The sequence below is a fragment of the Lagenorhynchus albirostris genome, chromosome X, assembly GCF_949774975.1.
Source record: "Lagenorhynchus albirostris chromosome X, mLagAlb1.1, whole genome shotgun sequence".
In the NCBI taxonomy this organism is placed as follows: domain Eukaryota; kingdom Metazoa; phylum Chordata; class Mammalia; order Artiodactyla; family Delphinidae; genus Lagenorhynchus; species Lagenorhynchus albirostris.
Genome location: NC_083116.1, coordinates 68,477,718 through 68,501,470, shown reverse-complemented (window position 1 = coordinate 68,501,470; position 23,753 = coordinate 68,477,718). Strand labels below are relative to the sequence as shown.

Here is a 23,753-nt window from a genome sequence, read left to right as displayed (position 1 = left end):
AAAGATATCCCATGCAACTGGAAATCAAAAGAAAGCTGGAGTAGCAACACTCATATCAGATAAAATGAAGAATGTTACAAGAGACAAGGAAGGACACTACATAATGATCAAGAAATCAATCCAAGAAGAAGATATAACAATTATAAATATATATGTGCCCAACAAAGGAGCATCTCAATACATAAGGCAACTGCTAACAGTTATAAAAGAGGAAATCGACAGTAACACAATAATAGTACAGGATTTTAACACCTCACACCAATAGAGAGATCATTCAAACAGAAAATTAATAAGGAAACACAAGGTCTAAATGACACAACAGACGTGATAGATTAAATTGATATTTATAGGACATTCCATCCAAAAACAGGAGATTACAACACTTTCTTCTCAAGTGCGCATGGAACATTCCCCACAATAGACCACATCTAAGGTCACATCAAGCCTCAGTAAATTTAAGAAAACTGAAATCATATCAAGCATCTTTTCTGACTACAACGCTATAAGATTAGAAATCAATTACAGGAAAAAAACGTAAAAAACACAAACACATGGAGGCTAAACAATACGTTACTCAATAACCAAGAGCTCACTGAAGCTACCAAAGAGGAAATCAAAAAATACCTAGAGACAAATGACAATGAAAACACGACGATCCAAAACCTATGGGATGCAGCAAAAGCAATTCTAAGAGGAAAGTTTATAGCAATACAAGCCTACCTCAAGAAACAAGAAAAATCTCAAATAAACAATCCAACCTTACACCTAAAGGAAATAGAGGAAGAAGAACAAACAAAACCCTAAGTTAGCAGAACAAAAGATATCATAAAGATCAGAGCAGAAATAAATGAAACAGAAACAAAGAAAACAGCAAAGATCAATAAAACTGAAGCTGGTTCTTTGAGAAGATAAACAAAACTGATAAACCATTAGCCAGACTCACCAAGAAAAAGACAGAGAGGACTCAAATCAATAAAATTAGAAACGAAAAAGGAGAAGTTACAACAGACACCGCAGAAATACAAAGCAACCTAAGAGACTGCCACAAGCAACTCTATGCCAATAAAATGGACAACCTAGAAGAAATGAACAAATTCTTAGAAAGATATAACCTTCCAAGACGGAACCAGGAAGAAACAGAAATAATGAACAGACCAATCACAAGTAACGAAATTGAAACTGATTAAAAACCTTCCAACAACAACAACAAAAAACCTTCCAACAAACAAAAGTCCAGGACCAGATGGCTTCACAGGTGAATTCTATCAAACATTTAGAGGAGAGATAACACCCATCTGTCTCAAACTCTTCCAAACAATTGCAGAGGAAGGACACTCCCAAACTCATTCTATAAGGCCACCGTCACCCTGTTAGCAAAACCAGACACAGATACTACAAAAAAGGAAAATTACAGACCAATATCACTGATGAATATAGATGCAAAAATCCTCAACAAAATACGAGCAAACAGAATACAACAACACAATAAAAGGATCATACACCATGATCAAGTGGGATTTATCCCAGGGAGGCAAGGATTCTTCAATATACATAAATCAATCAATGTGATACACCATATTAACAAATTGAAGGAGAAAAACCATATGATCATCTCAATAGATGCAGAAAAAGCTTTTGACAAAACTTAACACCCATTTATGATAAAAACGCTCCAGAAAGTGGGCAAAGAGGGAACCTACCTCAACATAATAAAGGCCATATATGACAAACCCACAGCAAACATCATTCTCAATGCTGAAAAACTGAAAGCATTTCCTCTAAGATCAGGAACAAGACAAGGATGTCCGCTCTCACCACTATTATTCAACATAGTTTTGGAAGTTTTAGCCACAGCAATCAGTGAAGAAAAAGAAATAAAAGGAATCCAAATTGGAAAAGAAGAAGTAAAGCTGTCGCTGTTTGAAGATGATGTGATACTAAACATAGAGAATCCTAAAGATGCCACCAGAAACTACTAGAGCTAATCAATGAATTTTGTAAAGTTGCAGGATACAAAATTAATGCACAGAAATCTCTTGCATTCCTATACACTAATGATGAAAAATCTGAAAGAGAAATTAAGGAAACACTCCCATTTACCATTGCAACAAAAAGAATAAAATATCTAGAAATAACCTACCTAGGGAGACAAAAGACCTGTATGCAGAAAACTATAAGACACTGATGCAAGAAATTAAAGATGATACAAACAGATGGAGAAATATACCATGTTCTTGGATTGGAAGAATCAATATTGTGAAAATGAATATACTACCCAAAGCAATCTACAGATTCAATGTAAACCCTATCAAACTACCAATGGCATTTTTGACAGAACTAGAACAAAAAATCTTAAAATTTGTATGGAGACACAGAAGACCCCGAAGAGCCAAAGCAGTCTTGAGGGAAAAAAACAGAGCTTGGGGAAATCAGACTCCCTGACTTTAGACTATACTACAAAGCTACAGTAATCAAGATAATATGGTACTGGCACAAAACCAGAAATATAGATCAATGGAACAGGATAGAAAGCCCAGAGATAAACCCATGCACCTATGGCCAGCTAAGCTATGACAAAGGAGGCAAGGATATACAATGGAGAAGACAGTCTCTTCAAAAAGTGGTGCTGGGAAAACTGGACAGCTACATGTAAAAGAATGAAATTAGAACACTCCCTAACACACCATACACAAAAATAAACTCAAAATGGATTCGAGACATAAATGTTAGAGGAAAACACAGGATAGAACACTCTTTGACATAAATCATAGCAAGGTCATTTATGATCCACCTCCTAATGGAAATAAAAACAGAAATAAACAAATGGGACCTAATGAAACTTAAAAGTTTTTGCACATCAAAGAAAGCTACAAACAAGATGAAAAGACAACCCTCGGAATGGGAGAAAATATTTGCAAATGAATCAATGGACAAAGGATTAATCTCTGAAACGTATAAACAGCTCATGTAGCTCAATATTAAAAAAACAAACAACCCAATCAAAATATGGGCAGAAGACCTAAATAGACATTTCTCCAAAGAAGACATACAGATGGCCAAGAAGCACATGAAAAGCTGCTCAACATCACTAATTAGAGAAATGCAAGTCAAAACTACAATGAGGTATCACCTCACACCAGTTAGAATGGGCATGATGAGAAAATCTACAAACAACAAATGCTGCAGAGGGTGGGGAGGAAATGGAACCCTCTTACACTGTTGGTGGGAATGTAAATTGATACAGCCACTATGGAGAACAGTATGGACGTGCCTTAAAAAACTAAAAATAGCATTACCATATGACCCAACAATCCCACTACTGGGCATATACCCAGAGAAAACCATAATTCTAAAAGATACATGCACCCCAATGTTCACCGCAGCACTATTTACAATAGCCAGGTCATGGAAGCAACGTAAATGCCCATCGACAGACAAATGCATAAAGATGTGGTACATATATACAATGCAACATTACTCAGCCCTAAAAAGGAATAAAATTGGGTTATTTGTAGAGACGTTGATGGATCTAGAGACTGTCACACAGAGCAAAATCAGAAAGAGAAAAACAAATATCGTATATTAATGCATATATGTGGAACCTAGAAAAATGGTACAGATGAACCGGTTTGCAAGGGCAGAAATAGAGACACAGATGCAGAGAACAAACGTATGGACACCAAGGGGGGAAAGTGGCGGGGAGTGGTGGTGGTGTGATGAACTGGGAGATTGGGATTGATATATATACAGTAATATGTATAAAATGGATAACTAATAAGAACCTGCCGTATAAAAAAATGAATAAAATTCAAAAAAAATATACAACTCAGTAGGGCTGAAAGGCTTTAAAAATGTAAAGCTTTCAAAGAAGGGAAAAACATCTGATAAGTTCTGACATTTGCAGGACATGAACCAAAGATAACAGAAAACTCACATACCAAGGACTGTTACAAGTATGGCACAAAGTCTTAAGAATAGTGCCAGGGAGATTAAAGCCCACAAGAAACAGAAACTTTCAGAAGTACAGGAAAGATTTTTTAAAATGGCTTTGAAAAACAAAATCTGAAAGAAGAATGGAGTCTTGTACTAAACATGTGTGTGTGGGGGCGTTGGTATATTAACAGAAGATGGTAGGTAGAGTCACTCAACTTCTGTTTTATTCAACACGGAGAATCATCTTCCAACTGGAAGTAGTGGAAAAAACCAAATTTCTCAGAGAGAATCAAGAGCCAAAACTGCAATATTTCCAATGATAATCTTTGAGAAATCACAGAGAACAGGAAAGATGCTAGATGATGTAATCTTCAAAGAAAGTGACATCTATAAGCTATAGCACAGCAAAATCTGATGAGAAACCTAGGGGGAAATTCTGCAATAGACTATCAGATACATTGCAAACACGTAGAAGAAATATGTTTACCAGAAGTGGAATTCACTGCCAAATTAACCTCATTTGCTTTACATAGTTTTCTTTCACATACAACTTGCTTTACAAGATTCTCACATTAAAATCACCTGGGGGAGCTTTCTCTGGGGCGAACTAGACAGTGATGTTTTAAAAATTCCACAGGTAATTCCATTGTGCAGTCAGGGATGAGAAACTCTTTGATAGGGGCATCAGGATAATACTGCCGACTAGTCTAGCTTGGTTTCTGTAGAGTCTGAAAAGGTTTTGCATCCTATCGTTATGGAGAAATGTGGACTAGATCAGTGCTTCTCAAACTTCAGCATACAAACGAATCATATGGAAATCTTGTAAAAATACAGATTCTGATTCAGTAGGTTGGGGGTGAGGCCTGAGAGCATGCATTTTAAATAAGCCTCCAAGTGATGCTGATGCTGCTGATCAGTCTGAGTAGCAAGGAGCTTGATGACAATACAATTTAACAGATTCACAGTTGTTAAATAACACTCTCAAAGATTATGGAGCAATGTTAACCTGCAAACAGCCCTGTCTTTAGCATTTTTAAAAGAACCATGTCAAAGACATGCTAAACAAATCTACAGACAACTCAAAGCTGGGAGCTAGTAATGAAGATGTATACGACAAAAAATATTCTGAATTCTCTGGGCTATGAAGATGAGCTGAAATCAACAAAATGATGATAAATGTGCTACCTTAAACACTTTAAGGGTTAGCAAGCTGAAGTAATCCATAGTAAGAGTACAGAATAGGGGGGGCTTCCCTGTGGTGCAGTGGTTAAGAATCCACCTGCCAATGCAGAGGACACAGGTTCAATCCCTGGTCCGGGAAGATCCCACATGCCGCAGAGCAACTAAGCCCGCGTGCCACAACTACTGAGCCCGCGTGACGCAACTACTGAAGCCCTTGCACCTAGAGCCCGTGCTCCACAACAAGAGAAGCCACTGCAATGAGAAGCCCGTGCACCGCAATGAAGAGTAGCCCCCTGCCCCGTTTGCCACAACTAGAGAAAGACTGCATGCAGCAACGAAGACCCAACACAGCCAAAAATAAATAAATTAAAAAAAAAAGATTACAGAATAGGGGAAAAAAACCTGTCTTGGTGAGTTCACATGAAGACCTGAAGTTTTTAGTTAACAAAAGCTCAATAAAAAGACCGTTTGACCTGGCTGCTAAGAAACCTAAGAGTCACATGTTGTTTTCCCAGGCCATAGTGTTCAGATAAAAGTAGGTAAAAGTGCCAATGCAACTTGCACTTCAGACTATATGCAGAGTATTTGAAACATTTAAAATACCTCCAAAAAGACATCGACAAACACAAGAAAGTATCTAGAGTGACCAAGATGGTGAGAAGCCAGGGAATACCATAAAAGAAACGGTTGAGGGACTTCCCGGTGATCCAGTGGTAAAGAATCCGCCTTCCAATGCAGGGAAAGTGGGCTCGATCCCTGGCCAAGGAACTAAGATCCCACATGCCGCAGGGCAACTAATGCCACATGCCACGACTACTGAGCTCATGCGCCTCAGCGAGAGAGCCCACGTGCTCTAGAACCCGCGTGCCACAACAAAGAGCCCTCACCGCAAGGAAGATCCTGCATGCTGTGACGAAGACCCTGCATGCTGCAACTAAGACCTGACGCAGCCAAAGAAAATAACTTAAAAAAAAAAAAGAAATGGTTGAATTACTTGGAGATGTCTAGCCTGAAGACAAGACTAAAAATGGACATGATTACCACCTTCAAATATTTGGAGTTATAACATGAAAGAGAGCAGAACCATAGGGTCAAACTAGGGCCAAGAGTTGAAGAAACATGGAAGCAGATAATTCTGTCTTTTAATAGTCTAACAAATAAGATTGTCTAAAAGTGGAGATGTAACCAGTCTCTCGAAGCAAGCTATTACCAATCTCTGGAAATATTCAAGCAGAGGCTAGATATTAGATGGGAGTTTGTCCTTATTAGGTGGGAGTTTGAACAGACTGATTTCAAAAGACCCTTTGGACTAAAATGTCATTAAGGATGGAGAGCCCCTTGGTTTTCTATTCTGGGCCTAGGGTCATACTAAGCCACATATTCCCAGTGGCACAATTTTGTTATAATGTTTTCTTGGTAAGACCAGTCCACTTATATTGCCCCATCCCCTCCCTCCAACACACTTTGCGCTTTACTACCTTCACATTTCTACTAATGCTGTTCCTTCAGCCCCCGCTTAGTCTTTCCCCATTTCCCTCACGCCTCAAGGTTTAATGAAATCTTATCACCTAAGAAGCTATTACTATCTCAGCTATCAATTTTTTCATCCATCTCTGCACACAGCATTTGTCTGTACCACTAGTGTCACTTCCTGCCTTACATGGTCTTTTTATATTTTTGAAATATTAATTTTATTAATATCTTATTTACCCAACATAACCAAAATATCATTTCAACATGTTATCAATACAAAAATTAGCGAGATGTTTTATATTTTTTAAAAATTCTAAGTCTCAGAAATCTGGTGTGTAATTTACACTTACAGCACATCTCAAGTTGGATGCTAAACCTTCATTAAAGTGAAATGTAGTCCTAATGAAACAACAAAGTGGTGTTTAATGGAAAAAATTTACACTTTGTTTTTTATTTAGCTTAATTAAAATTAAAGAAACTTAAAAGTTCAGTTCCAGTTAATTAGTGACATTTCAAGTGTCCAGTAGCCACATGTGCTTAGAGGTTACCATATTGGACAGTGCAGCTTTAAAGAATCTGTTTGTAAGACAGCAACCCCACATATGGAAAAAGCTTTAAAGTGTTCTCAATGTATAGTTTATGCTCTATAAACCCACTATTTATGCATCTCCTTTATATTTTCCAAAAATAAAATAATACTCTACAAAAACACACGGGATAGATGATTCTTTCCTACACTCACCGATCTTCAAGTTCACTCTTGACATTCTAGAATTTCTAACATTTCCTACATGGAAACTAGAGACAAAAAAGTCATACCTCCATTCAAAACCCTCCCAAACACTGTGATTTTACAGACTGTTAAATCCTAAATAGCTCCCACCTGATGAGTTTAGAGGTTGCTTTATTCTATTCAAGAAGGATTTTTATTTTGGTTTAATTTTACTTTTTAATTCAAAGTTTTAGCAACGAGACACACTCACAAAGCAACATGTGAACAAATCCAAATTACTATTACTTCCATAATAACACGCCGCTCTCCTTTCCCCCTGCCTACACCAGAGAAAATAAAGGAAAATATTTTCCCCACATGGCATCCCTGCAACGCACTCATTTATTTCAAAATTGCAACCAAACTGGCAAGGCTTCATTAAACAGAACACAATGTTTTTGCTAAGGTATAGATTTCCATTTAAAATGCAGTCTGTTTCTTGTAGTTGATTAGGGCACAGGGAGAGAAAAAGCCAATTTGCTCCCCTACTTTTGCCCAAAGCCTTCATTCTTTCTGCCTCATTCTGCACTTCCCCTAGGTTGGGAGTGGTGGTCAAGAGATTCCAGCACTGGCAAGACATCTCTACCCTGTATGGACATTTAAGGGGTGAGTTACGGCTGTAACACCTGCCGAGGTCCCCCGGACTAGAAGTAATTATCAATACATCTTCAAAGAAAAGAAAATCCTGAATGTAAGCAATACCCTCAAATGCCTTGTAAAATCATCTTACTAACATACACCCAAATGAACCTGGTCTCATTTTAGGCAGTCCCTTCACTACCTAAGTGGTATAAAAATGAAAAAAATGTAATAATTCTAAACCGCCAAGTTCAGTTCAGCCCGACAGATGTAATGTCACTATTGTTTGGTAAGTGAAAACTAACATTTTAAAGGTTAAAGTATGCCAAAGATGTCAGGAGACTGCAGTCCAAATGATGAAATACAGATCTCTCTCCATTTTGGTGTGAAAAGATCAGTTAAGAATTATGTTAATAAAATGGGTCTGTAGATTCTACTCTGTGGTGAAAAACATTGTGGTACATTTCCAGTTTAACTTATGTAAGAGAAAAAAAGAATCCCCACCATCCCCCTCCCCTGGGCTCCTTCTATCATCATAAAAGAGAAGATTTTAAATCTTTTTATTTAGTTACCTTATACTCAGTTATAATATTCATGTGCACAAGTCAGAAATTTTGGATTGAGTATATGGTTAGCATCAGCCATTTTTAAACTTAAATATTTCTGGGAAAGCTTACCAATAAAACAAGAGAACAAATGTGTAATTGTTCTTAAATCACTTAGGTCTCTTCCTAGTTATAAGCAATACTTACCATCCTATTCATACAGCCCTTTCACCTATATTTCAATGAAGCCTTACAACAATCCTATGAAGTAGGAACCACCAAATCTATTTTACAGATAAAAAACAGAAGCACAGACAAAGTGATTTACCAAAGGCCATGTGCTTACTAAGTGGAAAGAGCCAGTAATTAAAGCCAGGCCTCCTGATTCCAAATCCAGTCAACTTTTCACTAAATGGACAACTGCCTCCCAATATATGCCAAGACTATAAACTTTATTTTTTTTTTCATTTTGTTTGCTTTTATTTTTTTCCACATCTTTATTGGAGTACAGTTGCTTTACAATGGTGTTAGCTCCTGCTCTACAACAAAGTGAATCAGTTACACATACACACATGCTCCCACATCTCTTCCCTCCTGTGTCTCCCACCCTCCACCCTCCCTATCCCACCCCTCCAGGCTGTCACAAAGCATGGAGCTGATCTCCCTGTGCTATGCGGCTGCTTCCCACTAGCTATCTACCTTAAGTTTGGTAGTGTATGTATGTCCATGCCTCTCTCTTGCTTTGTCACAGCTCACCCTTCCCCCTCCCCATATCCTCAACTCCATTCTCCAGTAGGTCTGTGTCTTTATTCCTGTCTTACCCCTAGGTTCTTCATGACATTTTTTTCCTTAAATTCCATATATATGTGTTAGCATACGGTATTTGTCTTTCTCTTTCTGACTTACTTCACTCTGTATGACAGACTCTAGGTCTATCCACCTCATTACAAATAGCTCAATTTCGTTTCTTTTTATGGCTGAGTAATATTCCATTGTATATATGTGCCACATCTTCTTTATCCATTCATCTGTTGTTGGACACTTAGGTTGCTTCCATGTCCTGGCTACTGTAAACAGAGCTGCAATAGACATTTTGATACATGACTCTTTTTGAATTATGGTTTTCTCAGGGTATATGCCCAGTAGTGGGATTGCTGGGTCATATGGTAGTTCTATTTGTACTTTTTTAAGGAACCTCCATACTGTTCTCCATAGTGGCTGTACCAATTCACATTCCCACCAGCAGTGCAAGAGTGTTCCCTTTTGTCCACACCCTCTCCAGCATTTATTGTTTCTAGATTTTTTGGTGATGGCCATGCTGACTGGTGTGAGATGATATCTCATTGTAGTTTTGATTTGCATTTCTCTAATGATTAATGATGTTGAGCATTCTTTCATGTGTTTGTTGGCAGTCTGTATATCTTCTTTGGAGAAATTTGGGTCTTCTGCCCATTTTTGGATTGGGTTGTTTGTTATTGAGCTGCATGAGCTGCTTGTAAATTTTGGAGATTAATCCTTTGTCAATTGCTTCATTTGCAAATATCTTCTCCCATTCTGAGGGTTGTCTTTTGGTCTTGTTTATGGTTTCCTTTGCTGTGCAAAAGCTTTGAAGTTTATTAGGTCCCATTTGTTTATTTTTGTTTTTATTTCCATTTCTCTAGGAGGTGGGTCAAAAAGGATCTTGCTGTGATTTATGTCAGTGTTTTGCCTATGTTTTCCTCTAAGAGTTTGATAGTTTCTGGCCTTACATTTAGGTCTTTAATCCATTTTGAGCTTATTTTTGTGTATGGTGTTAGGGAGTGATCTAATCTCATCCTTTTACATGTACCTGTCCAGTTGTCCCAGCACAACTTAATGAAGAGGCTGTCCTTTCTCCACTATACATTCCTGCCTCCTTTATCAAAGATAAGGTGACCATATGTGTGTGGGTTTATCTCTGGGCTTTTTATCCTGTTCCATTGATCTATCTTTCTGTTTTTGTGCCAGTACCATACTGTCTTGATTACTGTAGCTTTGTAGTGTACAAGATTATAAACTTTAAATAAATACATTCCTTCAGTCCCAATAGGCATGTCCAATGTATTCAACCTCACTATGAGCTATTTAGACCATGTTCATTTCCCGTATGAAAACTTCCAAAATGACAAAACACCTTTTATAAGCAGGCTTAACCCAGCAGGGCTTATTTTTTTTATTTTATTTATTTATTTTTACATCTTTATTAGAGTATAATTGCTTTACAATGGTGTGTTAGTTTCTGCTTTATAACAAAGTGAATCAGTTATACATATACATATGCTCCCTTATCTCTTCCCTCTTGCGTCCCCCTCCCTCCCACCCTCCCTATCCCACCCCTCCAAGTGGTCACAAAGCACGGAGCTGATCTCCCTGTGCTATGCGGCTGCTTCCCACTAGCTCTCTACCTTACATTTGGTAGTGTATATATGTCCATATCTCTCTCTCGCTTTGTCACAGCTTACTCTTCCCCCTCCCCATATACTCAAGTACGTTCTCTAGTAGTTCTGTGTCTTTATTCCTGTCTTACCCCTAGGTTCTTCATGACATTTTTTCCCTTAAATTCCATATATATCTGTTAGCATACGGTGTTTGTCTTTCTCTGACTTACTTCACTCTGTATGACAGACTCTAGGTCTATCCACCTCATTACAAATAGCTCAATTTCATTTCTTTTTATGGCTGAGTAATATTCCATTGTATATATGTGCCACATCTTCTTTATCCATTCATCCGATGATGGACACTTAGGTTGTTTCCATCTCCTGGCTATTATAAATAGAGCTGCAATGAACATTTTGGTACATGACTCTTTTTGAATTACGGTTTTCTCAGGGTATATGCCCAGTAGTGGGATTGCTGGGTCATATGGTAGTTCTATTTGTAGTTTTTTAAGGAACCTCCATACTGTTCTCCATAGTGGCTGTACCAATTCACATTCCCACCAGCAGTGCAAGAGTGTTCCCTTTTGTCCACACCCTCTCCAGCATTTATTGTTTCTAGATTTTTTGGTGATGGCCATGCTGACTGGTGTGAGATGATATCTCATTGTAGTTTTGATTTGCATTTCTCTAATGATTAATGATGTTGAGCATTCTTTCATGTGTTTGTTGGCAGTCTGTATATCTTCTTTGGAGAAATGTCTTCTTTGGAGAAATTTGGGTCTTCTGCCCATTTTTGGATTGGGTTGTTTGTTATTGAGCTGCATGAGCTGCTTGTAAATTTTGGAGATTAATCCTTTGTCAGTTGCTTCATTTGCAAATATCTTCTCCCATTCTGAGGGTTGTCTTTTGGTCTTGTTTATGGTTTCCTTTGCTGTGCAAAAGCTTTGAAGTTTCATTAGGTCCCATTTATTTTTGTTTTTATTTCCATTTCTCTGGGAGGTGGATCAAAAAGGATCTTGCTGTGTTTTATGTCATAGAGTGTTCTGCCTATGTTTTCCTCTAAGAGTTTGATAGTTTCTGGCCTTACATTTAGGTCTTTAATCCATTTTGAGCTTATTTTTGTGTATGGTGTTAGGGAGTGATCTAATCTCATCCTTTTACATGTACCTGTCCAGTTTTCCAAGCACCACTTATTGAAGAGGCTGTCCTTTCTCCACTGTACATTCCTGCCTCCTTTATCAAAGATAAGCTGACCGTATGTGTTTGGGTTTATCTCTGGACTTTCTACCCTGCTCCATTGATCTATTTTTCTGTTTTTGTGCCAGTACCATACTGTCTTGATTACTGTAGCTTTGTAGTATACAAGACTATAAACTAAATACATTCCTTCAGTCCCAATAGGCATGTCCAACGTATTCAACCTCACTGTGAGCTTTTCAGACCATGTTCATTTCCGGTATGAAAACTTCCAAAATGACAAAACAGCTTTTATAAGCAGTCTGAACCCAGCAGGGCTTATTTTTTAATAAGTAAACTTTTAGTATTTTTGTTTTAAATAGAGTTGCCCCTCGGATAAATAATATGTTTTATTACCCTTATTTCTTTCAGAATACTGTGTGCCAATATATCCAAATCCATTCCTGGAACACAAGCAGTCAAATTAGAAAATTTGCCCAGTCATTTCAAAAACTACTCATTTGGTCAATAAATGTATGACTGTGTCAGGTAAATTTAATTCCGGGGAGGAAAAGCCAGCAAGAAAACCAAACCTGAGATTTATTCTGTAACTAGGGAGTTTAAAGCAGATTTTATTCACCTTGAGAATTTTAAAGCATTTTTAGTGATCTCCAATTCTCCTACAGTCATTATCATATATTAATAAAAATTATGCAGATTACTATGTTTCTAACCACTGCTAAAAGTATTTCATTTAATTCTCCTAATCCACGTACGCCAATCTTTAAAAAATGTAATTTTGTTATAACGTTAGGGCAAAAAGTCACTTAAAACATACTGTTCAGGGGCTTCCCTGGTGGCGCAGTGGCTGAGAGTCCGCCTGCCAATGCAGGGGACACGGGTTCGTGCCCCGGTCCGGGAAGATCCCACATGCCGCAGAGCAGCTGGGCCCGTGAGCCATGGCCGCTGAGCCTGCGCATCCGGAGCCTGTGCTCCACAACAGGAGAGGCCACAACAGTGAGAGGCCCGTGTACCGCAAAAAAAAAGAAAATACTGTAAAGAAAATGGAAACTACCAAGAATTGATTTTATAATTTAAGATCATAATCTGAGATATTTGTATACATACATATCTGTTTACTTACCACTGTGTGTGTGTGTGTGTGTGTGTGTGTGTGTGTGTGTGTGCATATTTCCCCTAGGGGCTGGGATTCAGTACTCATTAATTCAGTGCTTATGGTGAGTTTATAGAAAATATCTACAAGAATAATGAGAATTGACTATATATTATAGAATAGGGACGAATGTATAATATCAAAAATAACAGCAAGCGGGCTTCCCTGGTGGCGCAGTCGTTGGGAGTCCGCCTGCCAATGCAGGGGACATGGGTTCATGCCCCGGTCCGGGAAGATTCCACATGCCGCGGAGCGGCTGGGCCCGTGAGCCATGGCCACTGAGCCTGCGCGTCCGGAGCCTGTGCTCTGCAACAGGAGAGGCCACAACAGTGAGAGGCCCCTGTACCGCAAAAAAAACCAAAAAACAAAAAACAAAAAACAACATAGAAAACATACTGCTCAGTACTAATGGGTCAGAAGACCTGGTGCTAAGTATAAGTACATGCATACTATATTCAATGGACATACTGCATCAATTAAGAAGATTTAAGGCACTAAAATATATGGTTAACAAAACAACAGACTTAAAAAACTGAATTCTGGAATTCAAATGCCTGTGTGAATATCAGTTTTAAAATAAGCCACATCTATTAAGTCTGGAAGAAATAACCTCTTTTTAAAAACAAAAAGGTAAAAAAACAAAAACAAAAACAAAAACAAAAAGGTAGGGCTTCCCTGGTGGCGCAGTGGTTGAGAGTCTGCCTGCCGATGCAGGGGACACGGGTTCATGCCCTGGTCTGGGAAGATCCCACATGCTGTGGAGCGGCTAGGCCCGTGAGCCATGGCCACTGAACCTGCGTGTCCGGAGCCTGTGCTCCACAACGAGAGAGGCCACAACAGTGAGAGGCCCGCGTACTGCCAAAAAAAAACCCAAACAAACAAACAACAACAAAAAAAACAAGAAAAACAAAAACAACAACAAAAAACCAAAAAGGTATGGTGTGAGGGAGGAATCAAGGTAACCTAATACCAACCAACTACTAAAGTATTATACCTTGAGCATCGTCACCTTTTGGATGTGTTCATACAAGCTCCAAAACTCGATAGTGTTCTAAAGCACAACATGCCAATTAAAAAAAACATAGGTACCAACATAAAAATGTGTCATACTGAAAAGAGAAGGGCAAACATTATTGTGTTTGCAACAGAGCTTCTTCATTAAGAACCTCAGAGTAGATGAGAATTAATGACATGCAAGCCTTGTGAATAATGAAAATGTCAGCTCAATAATATCATCACCAAAATGAAAAATACTCAATATAGTTAAAAACAAAAAAAGGTCAAATCACAAAGAACTGCTGAATCTGAGGTCATGAAAATAAAATACCATCGTATATGTAGTTATATACAAAAGTGTTGGGAATTGTTCCTATATAGAATGTTTCATTAAAATTTTACAGCATTTGTAGCAAATCAAAGGTTGATTACCAGATAGCTTTTTTATTCTATGAGTAGCAGGGTGGAATTTAGCTCTGTGAAAATGGAAAAAGACAGGATACTAGATTCTACTCTTGGCTGTAACAGTAACTGTAAATTTGGCCAATTTATTTAACCTTTTGTGTCTCAGGATCTCCATCAATATTAGAGTACTGGATTAAGCTATCTACAAGATACCTTTCCAATTCTATGAATCTGTGACTATGAATAAGATATAACCTGCATCACATTACAATACTAAGTCAGAAAAATAAAGCTTAAGAAAAAACATGCATAACTAGGATGTAAGCTTAGAAGCTGTGCTTTTCTTACTGCTATTTCACTCATACACTTCTGTCTCTTTTTATGACTATCTTATTTTTTTTTAAAGAAATATAAAGCATTCCTCTTTAAAAAACAGGGCAGGGTTTATATTTCACTGCCCTTACTTATTGCACGGTACCTCTCACCACCCACACAATTTGCTGATCACTTCCATTACTGGCCTATCAGAGGATGCTACTAAGGCCTCCACCACTGCTGATACTACTAGAGCAAAATGGGATTATAAAATATCTGCATGGCAATGTTAGCTTAGCCTGGTTTATATTCTTCTACCTCTACCACTTGAAAAGGACAGCAGGAAAAAAAGGATTCAGCATGTGTCTAATCTCTTGGCAGGAAGTCTGCAGCTCACAAATAATTCTGATTTACAACAACCCTCTAAAACAGTTAAACCGAAGAATATTAACAATGTCAACAAATCAAAGGATGGAGACCAAGCCAAATGCTGCCAATTCACAGGATCAAGTTAGTTAAAAAAAGAAACCATTATAATGACATTTCAATTCACTCAAGTACTTTAGACAGTGAATTTAATCTTCAATTACCCAGTTCAACCCAGTTCATGCTCTTTTATTATCAAGCTACGCCACTAAATTAGAATTTGGTCTGATTCACACTAACTCAATTCTGACTTCTCATTATTCTCAAGAAGTCAAAAAATGACTCAAAAACCCAAAAGATTCATGTGTTTATTTTTAAGTTATTAATGTAAAAGTCACTGATTACTGGCAATTTTGGTGTTAATTGGTAAAGTACTACTTTTTTTTTAAACATCTTTATTGGGGTATAATTGCTTTACAATGGTGTGTTAGTTTCTGCTTTATAACAAAGTGAATCAGTTATACATATACATATGTTCCCATATGTCTTCCCTCTTGCGTCTCCCTCCCTCCCACCCTCCCTATCCCACCCCTCCAGGCGGTCACAAAGCACCAAGCCAATATCCCTGTGCCATGCGGCTGCTTCCCACTAGCTATCTACCTTACGTTTGGTAGTGTGTATATGTCCATGACTCTCTCTCGTCCTGTCACAGCTCACCCTTCCCCCTCCCCATATCCTCAACTCCGTTCTCCAGTAGGTCTGCGTCTTTATTCCTGTCTTACCCCTAGGTTCTTCATGACTTTTTTTTTTCTTAAATTCCATATATATGTGTTAGCATATGGTATTTGTCTTTTTCTTTCTGACTTACTTTACTCTGTATGACAGACTCTAGGTCTATCCACCTCATTACAAATAGCTCAATTTCGTTTCTTTTTATGGCTGAGTAATATTCCATTGTATATATGTGCCACATCTTCTTTATCCATTCATCTGATGATGGGCACTTAGGTTGTTTCCATCTCCGGGCTATTGTAAATAGAGCTGCAATGACCATTTTGGTACATGACTCTTTTTGAATTTTGGTTTTCTCAGGGTATATGCCCAGTAGTGGGATTGCTGGGTCATATGGTAGTTCTATTTGTAGTGTTTGAAGGAACCTCCATACTGTTCTCCATAGTGGCTGAACCAATTCATATTCCCACCAGCAGTGCAAGTGTTCCCTTTTCTCCACACCCTCTCCAGCATTTATTGTTTCTAGATTTTTTGATGATGGCCATTCTGACTGGTGTGAGATGATATCTCATGGTAAAGTACTACTTTTTAAGAAATAAGTTTTCCACCAAAGTGAACTATTTAAAAGAGTGAAGTCAATTTTTAAAATTAAAATCACTTGACCAAAAAAGAAAATATTATCTACACAAATACAAATGACTGCTATATTGTTTGAGGAAAACAATACTGTGTTACAGAACCAAACACGTTGACAACTGTGATCCCTGAACCAGTGCTCCTACACAGAAATGGTGACAAAGTTGACCATATATCCACGGTCTGTCCAGAAGAGTAGCAGTCTACAACTGTTGTCCTGTAGTAATTATTAATATGGCCCTCTTTCACGCCTAAGTGTCCCAGTTTGGATAAATTATATGGTCATCTTAGATGTAACTGACACTAACAGGAACTTTGGTCAATAAAAAATGAAAATTGTAATTAGAGTTAAATCCTTTCTTCATACACTCAAGTGAAGAACAAGAGGAAAGAGATCATTTTTCATTCCAGAAAAAACTGAAAACACTGAACACAAATATCTCCTCTCCCCCACAGAAAGTATCACGTTCATCACCATGTAAACGCTGTAATAGCAGCCAAACCTGTAGTAGTGAAATTATTGCAAGAGGTCCACAAATCTACATACATATACCATGCACTGTCTACAGATATTTGTCTCCCACATATGTTGGTGATATTATGACTAATGAAATTAAAACCTTGGGTTGAAGCACTAAAATACAAGAATATCTACAGCAAAAATATCAAGTATATATTTCAAGAGCAAAACCACAAGTTCACAAATATATTCCCAAATTGTTCAAGATTGTCAAGATTTTTACATGTAAAATGAACTGCTTGATTATCTGGGAAACTTCCATATTCCAGGTTGGAAAAAAAAATAATGAAGGAAAAATAGACACAGAAGTGTTACTGCTTTCTTACACTGGGTATCAAAATGTCAAAGGATCACGTAAGTTGGATACTTTTTAAAATCAATGGGCCATAAAGTTTTGGAAATGTCTGTGTTATACAGAAATGTTAAGGAATTAGACTTACAAAAGAAAAAAATGTCCCAGCCCTAGTCAGTGGCCCAAAATTCTAGCACCTGATTGGTCTGGGTTTGACAGAGGACTTTTTACTTTCTAATTTGTTATCTACTTTACAGTAAATCAAGGGAACAGGAGGTTGGTGAGTGGTTTGCTCTATTTCCCAAACCGCTAGAGCTTTGGGAAAAGTAATATACACATTATAATTCCATAAATGCATTTGATCTACTGTATTATTTAAGGCCCCACTACATGTTCACTAATCTGAAAGAATATATCCAATCAGCCTAACAGTTCTAGATGACTTCATTATTAAGCTATTTCTTAAAGCCACTTCTGATTTTAAATTGTTTATCAAACTTTTTCACAAGCAGTTAACAGCTGAAACAGGAACCTTGACAGACCAAAAAAGAGGGTGTAATTGCTAAATAAGTCTCACCTGCTTCATAAAGCAAATTTCCTTTAACAAAAGTTTTTGATGCAAATAACCTACAGATTTTAAAAATTACAACCTTTCATTTTCTTTGCATTTCCAATCTAATTAGATAGCAATTAAGTCTAAAGACATAAAACCTTAGTGACTTTGGCATCAGACAGACCTGAGTTAAAATGGGGGCTCTACCACTTATTAGCTATGTAATTGAGGACAAATTACCTAATCTCTCCTTTGAGTCTCAGTTACCTCTGTAAAATAGGTAACATCCTCATGAAGCTTTGCTGTAAGGAGTACAAAATGATGCATGTGAAGCACAGGACCTAGCACATAAGTATTCAATACAAATTAGTTATGAATTTAGGCTAACTACCCATCGCAGTTTGCCTGGGACAATGCAGGTTTGCACCTGGATGCATTATTAATAATGTCCCTTTTGCTCTTAAAAGCATCCTGGCTAGGGCAATAAATTATGTGGCTACCTTAACAATGATGGTGAAAGGAGTTAAAACCAATTAGAGTATTATATATCATTTATGACTTTTTGGACCTTGAAGGAAAAAAATCGAATGTCACACAAAATAATGAGATTATATTCCTGTAATACAGTCTACTGATAATTCATTTTGTTATTCAATAAACATTTAAACACTATTTATTTATACCCATCTCATTCCAACAGTAATTTAAGGCAGCAAATTTCTGTATTGTTTTTTCTGTTCCATACAGGTACTGGTAAATTTCAAACGTTATTTTAAAGGAAAAAAATTGACAGGTACAGCACTAATGAGGTTCCAGCTACTCAGGAACACTACCTTTTGAATTCCCAGTGAAAAACACCCATTCTGATCATGAAGAATACCCAAGACCAACTAACATATATCAAATAAGCCCATCCAATTACAGGGCCTGCAAAACAGAATAAATATTTTTAAACATGCATTCTACACAAAAATCATCAGGAGACGCAACAAAAAATAAATTACCTGACTGTTATATGACATAGTATTGTAATACAATAAACTGGATTTTAGTTTTCTTCACTCTCTGCTCTAGAAAAAAAAAGAATCCATTATTCTTCCTCTTTTATAAGATAGACATTTTCTTTGAAACAGACACATCCTAAAAAAATACATATCCTATATATTTTAGATACAGATACACACACATACATACACACACACACTCACCACAACCCAACGTAACTCAACATTAGTATTAGGATATTTGGGGAGACTGAGAAGGTCAGAGGGAACCAGGAATCTTATATGTTATATATAAGATAGCCTTTAAAGGCCGAGAGCCAATCTACCTTTTAATATAAAGTTACTTAAAATAGGCCTTTTCTCATGAGACCATTAATTATTTTCAGATTCTCAGTTACTTCCAAAAACTTATTTGGCACATTACACTAGCCTAAGGCAGTAATTAAAGTATGAAAGATCATCAGGACATCTTAGGCTAAAGAAAAACATTTTTTCAGTAAGAGTATACTAAAATCCAACTAAAAGATATTTAGATTGGTCTTCCTGGGTACTTTATTTTTACAACTTAGAAAACCGATTTTGGGGGAGCGATAACTGTGCCTGCCTGCTCTCAAGTCATCCAGGACGGACATAATGTACCTGATGGGGTGATATAAGTATTCTGTCTTTAATAAGGAGAAGAATCAAAAAATGATTAGTAATAGTATGTCTATTTCTTCCTTCAATCATCCAAAGCCACTGCGGTTAATTCTGATTCAGGAAATGCGGGCTCCTTATTTCCAGCAAAAAATTATTCTGGGACCTTGCAAACAGTGGATGACAACCTGATATAAATGCTTCCTCTTGCCCCCAAACTAAAGAATGACCTAAATAACAAGCCTCCTAGTCCTCAGAATCCCGGACTAACCTGTGGAATAAGTATGGTGAAACTGTCTAGGGAAGGAACGTGGCTGTCTCCTCCATCTTGAAATTAATCAGCATAAGGGAAAAAGGGACTGAGTATTCAGGAAGCAGAAGCCCAACCGGTTAATACTAGTTACTAAAGCTATGGCGTACGTGGCAGGTACCGCCCGCAGAAGCCGAGACCCTTAGGCATTTTTTTGAGGGGGGAGGGGTTGGGTTGCTCACGGATTGAACGGAAATTAACTTCAAAATCATTTGGCCCAATTCCCACCCTCACCCAGGGAAAAACAACAAACACGCAACAGCTTTTCCCTCCCTTTTGGGGGGATCCTTGCAGTGATATCTGCCAAAGGATATGCCAGGGTTATTCGAGCAAGGGAGTAAACCACATTTGCCTCAGATCCTCAGGGAAGATGTCATCGTGGCCCCAGGGGGCGCCTAATTGATAGTGCCCTGCAGAAGGGCTCAAAATGGGGTTTTGCAAATCCTGGGAAATATAAAGGCCCGCAAGTTCTCAGCATCTAACTTAGAGCAGCCTGATTTTTCCCCCATTTCCTAAACCCAAGCCCGCCATGTAAAAGGGAGGGGGGGAGGAGGACGCGAGGGAAGTCTCCAGAGAACCGAGGAGAGAAAAACCTGAGACGGTCAAAGATTCTCACGCCTGAAGCCAACACTCGAAAATCGCCTGCCCAAAATTCTTAAGGTTCTGGAGGGCCCCGGCCGCGGCTCGAGCGGCCACGAAGAGGAAGTACTTCCCACCTCCTTCCCCTTCTTCAAAGAGCCTGTCGGCCATACACCCAACTAAAATGGCAGCGGCGACTACGCCACGGAGCCCCCCGCAGCAACCTGCGCCTGGGGTCCGGAGGCGGCGCTGAGCCTCCGCCACGATGCGCCACTCAGGCCATTTTGAGAGAACGCAGTAACCGCGGCTCCGCTGTCTTCCTCTCGCTCTCCATCCATTTCTCAGGATTCCCAAGGCTTCACTTACTCGGTTTTAGTGTCGGGATCCGACTCGGTCGGTCCGGCCGCCGCCGCCGCCGCCGCCGCCGCCGCCGCCGGGGCTCCTGCGCGCCTCCCCTACCGCCGCTCTTCAAGCCCGCCTCCGATGAGTCGCTGGTTGAGACCCGCCTCTAGCCCAGCGCCTGCTCGGAGACGTTGCTCAGGCAGCCATTATCTTCCCCATTGTTACCAAGCAGCGACAGGAAACGCTTGCCCACAACAGGAAGTGATGATGCCGCGTCCGGGCCCCGCAGCCCGACTCCCAGCCGAGTAGCCAATCCCAGGCGATTGCTTGAAAAGGCTCAGTGGGAGGAGAAGGCTGCCGGCTGACGACGCGGCAAGGCGGGCCGCGGCCTGGAAAAGGAAAACCGCTGTGACGCCCACCATGTGACAGGCCCCACCCTCCTCCGCCATTTTGAATTGTGGCGAGAAATTTCGTGTTCTGAGAATTGTGGGAAAGTTGGCTTTCCAGTTTTGAAAGCTGGAGGATGTCATCGTCTGACTGCTGGAAACCCTTTTCAGAGTGAGAAATGCGATACTAGTCTAACCTGACGTCGATTCACACAGTTAGTCCGGACCGGTTAATACAGCATCCTACCTTTATTCGACATCTATCGAGCGCCAGCTGTAGTGTCAAGCACTATTATAGATGTTGGGGATACAGCGGAAATTAAAGCGGACCAAAATCCCAGTTCTCGTGGGTCTTCATATTCTCCTTGGGGGAGGGACAATAATTACTATATATATGTGTATATATATGTATAACATATATATAGTTGATGATAAATGCTAGGGAGAAAAATAAAGCGGGGGGAGGTGGGCGGGAGAACGCCCAGTGGGGGCAAACGGGAATTGCAGTTTTAAAAAGAGTGGTCAGAGGCGGCCTCTCTGAGATGGTAATTCTGAAATCCTTGGAAGAGGGCGGTGACTGTAAAACGGTGGGAAAATCTGATAAGGTTGGAATTTAAGGGCGGTTAAGGAAGGCCTTTCTTAGATGGTTATGTGTGAAGGAAGGTAGAGAATGAGCTACCCAGCATCCAACTGCCGTTTTCACAGTTAAAGAAAAACAACCACGGTTTTAGGGTGTGTCCCTGTTTTTTTTTTTCCCCATTTTTCTGTTTTCTGTGTTTTCAGGTAACACTCCAGCTACACTGGCTTTCTTAGTATTATTCCAGCGAACTAAACTTGTTCTCACCTCTACAACTTTACCTTTTCTCAACTGTCACCTCCCCAGAGAAGACTTCCCTAACCACCCTATCTGAAATAACGTCTTACCCGTCCCCTTACCTGCTTAATTTTCTTTAGAGCACTTCATCTGAAAATATATTATTTATTTGTTTACCCCACCCCCTTAAGAACAGTAAACCTTTTTGTTTTGTTCACTGTTATATCCGCAGCGAGCTCATAGTAGGCCCTCAAATATTTTTTGATAGAGTGCCGGCCTCGGCATGACGGCCATTTCATCAGCCAGAAATATATTTCACTCCAAGCAGTTACAACAATATCCCTCATACTTCCCTGTTCAACTTTCCAACAGGCTTGATATTGTCATTTTTGACAGTATGGGAATATGAGTTTGGTATTGTGTCTCTACTCAGCTTTTGTCTTATATTACATGTCATATACTAGAACTTTTACCTAGAATGTGTAAAATGAGTTCTTCAGTGGCCTGCAATTGCTATTAAGCCAGATATTGAGATTATGGCAATAACATTAGCCACTCCTTGACATATTCTTGAGGCAAACGTGGCTTAATGTAAAATATAAAATCACAAAAGAAGTGGAAAATGTAGGTGAATATGTCTATAGCCTTGGGGAGGTGGAAGGACTTTCTAAACATGACAAAAAGTCCATAAAAGGAATTACTGTTAAATACAACTTCATAAATGAAAGTAAAGCTTCTGAATGTCAAAACACAAGGTTAATAAAGTTAAATGACAAACTGAGAAAAATAATTTTCATATGACAGCTAAGGGGTAGTACTGATTTATAATAAAATTAAAAGAGAAATGAGAAATTGGCAAAAATGCTACATATGATAAACATATGATAAGCATGTATGGCTAGTATCACTACAGACAGTCCCCAATTTACGTGGTTCGACTTACGATTTTTTGACTTTACTATGGTGCAAAAGAGATACTCATTCAGTAGAAACTGTACTTCAGATTTGAATTTTGATCTTTCTCTGGGCTAGCGATATGCAGTATGATACTTTCTGGTGATGCTGGGCAGCAGCAGCAAGCTGCAGTTCCCAGTCAGCCACATCATGAGGGTAAACAACCCAGACACTGATAGCAATTCTGTACCCACACAACCATTCCGTATTTCAGTACAGTATTCAATAAATTACATGAGATATTCATCACTTTATTATAAAATAGGCTTTGTGTTAGATGTTTTTGCTCAACTGTAGGCTAATTTAAGTCTTCTGAGCATGTTTAAGGTAGGCTAGGCTAAACTATGATGTTTGATATGTTATGTGTATTAAATGCATTTTCCACTTAGGATATTTTCAACTTAGGATGGATTTCTCGGGACGTAACCCCATCGTAAATTGAGGAAGATCTGTAGTCTAAAAGTGCTATTATAAATTTTTTTTAAAGATAAATATCCCAATTAAACGTGCAAAGGGCATGAATAGACAATTCAAAGAAGGAGAAAATATTTGGCTGATAAGCATATGATAATATTAATCAGAGTAATCAACCTCACTCATAATCAGAAATAAAAATAAAAACAGTGATATCTCTTTTTTGCCTATCAGAATGTCAAAGATTAAAAGTTTTTAATATTAAG

At 38.6% G+C, this 23,753-nt stretch overlaps 1 protein-coding gene across 2 annotated transcripts in view; it reads right to left on the bottom strand.

Moving 5' to 3' along the window:
• Window positions 1-21,128, bottom strand: part of RLIM (ring finger protein, LIM domain interacting) — a 36,452-nt gene extending 15,324 nt beyond the window's left edge. The window contains exon 1 of one of the 2 annotated variants that reach the window (XM_060138027.1): window positions 20,944-21,128. The gene's annotated coding sequence lies outside the window, so the exon portion shown is untranslated. Of the gene's footprint in view, window positions 1-19,959; window positions 19,979-20,943 lie in introns of those variants that run through there. The other variant, XM_060138028.1, reaches the window with a different exon arrangement.
• Window positions 21,129-23,753: the final 2,625 nt, after the last annotated feature.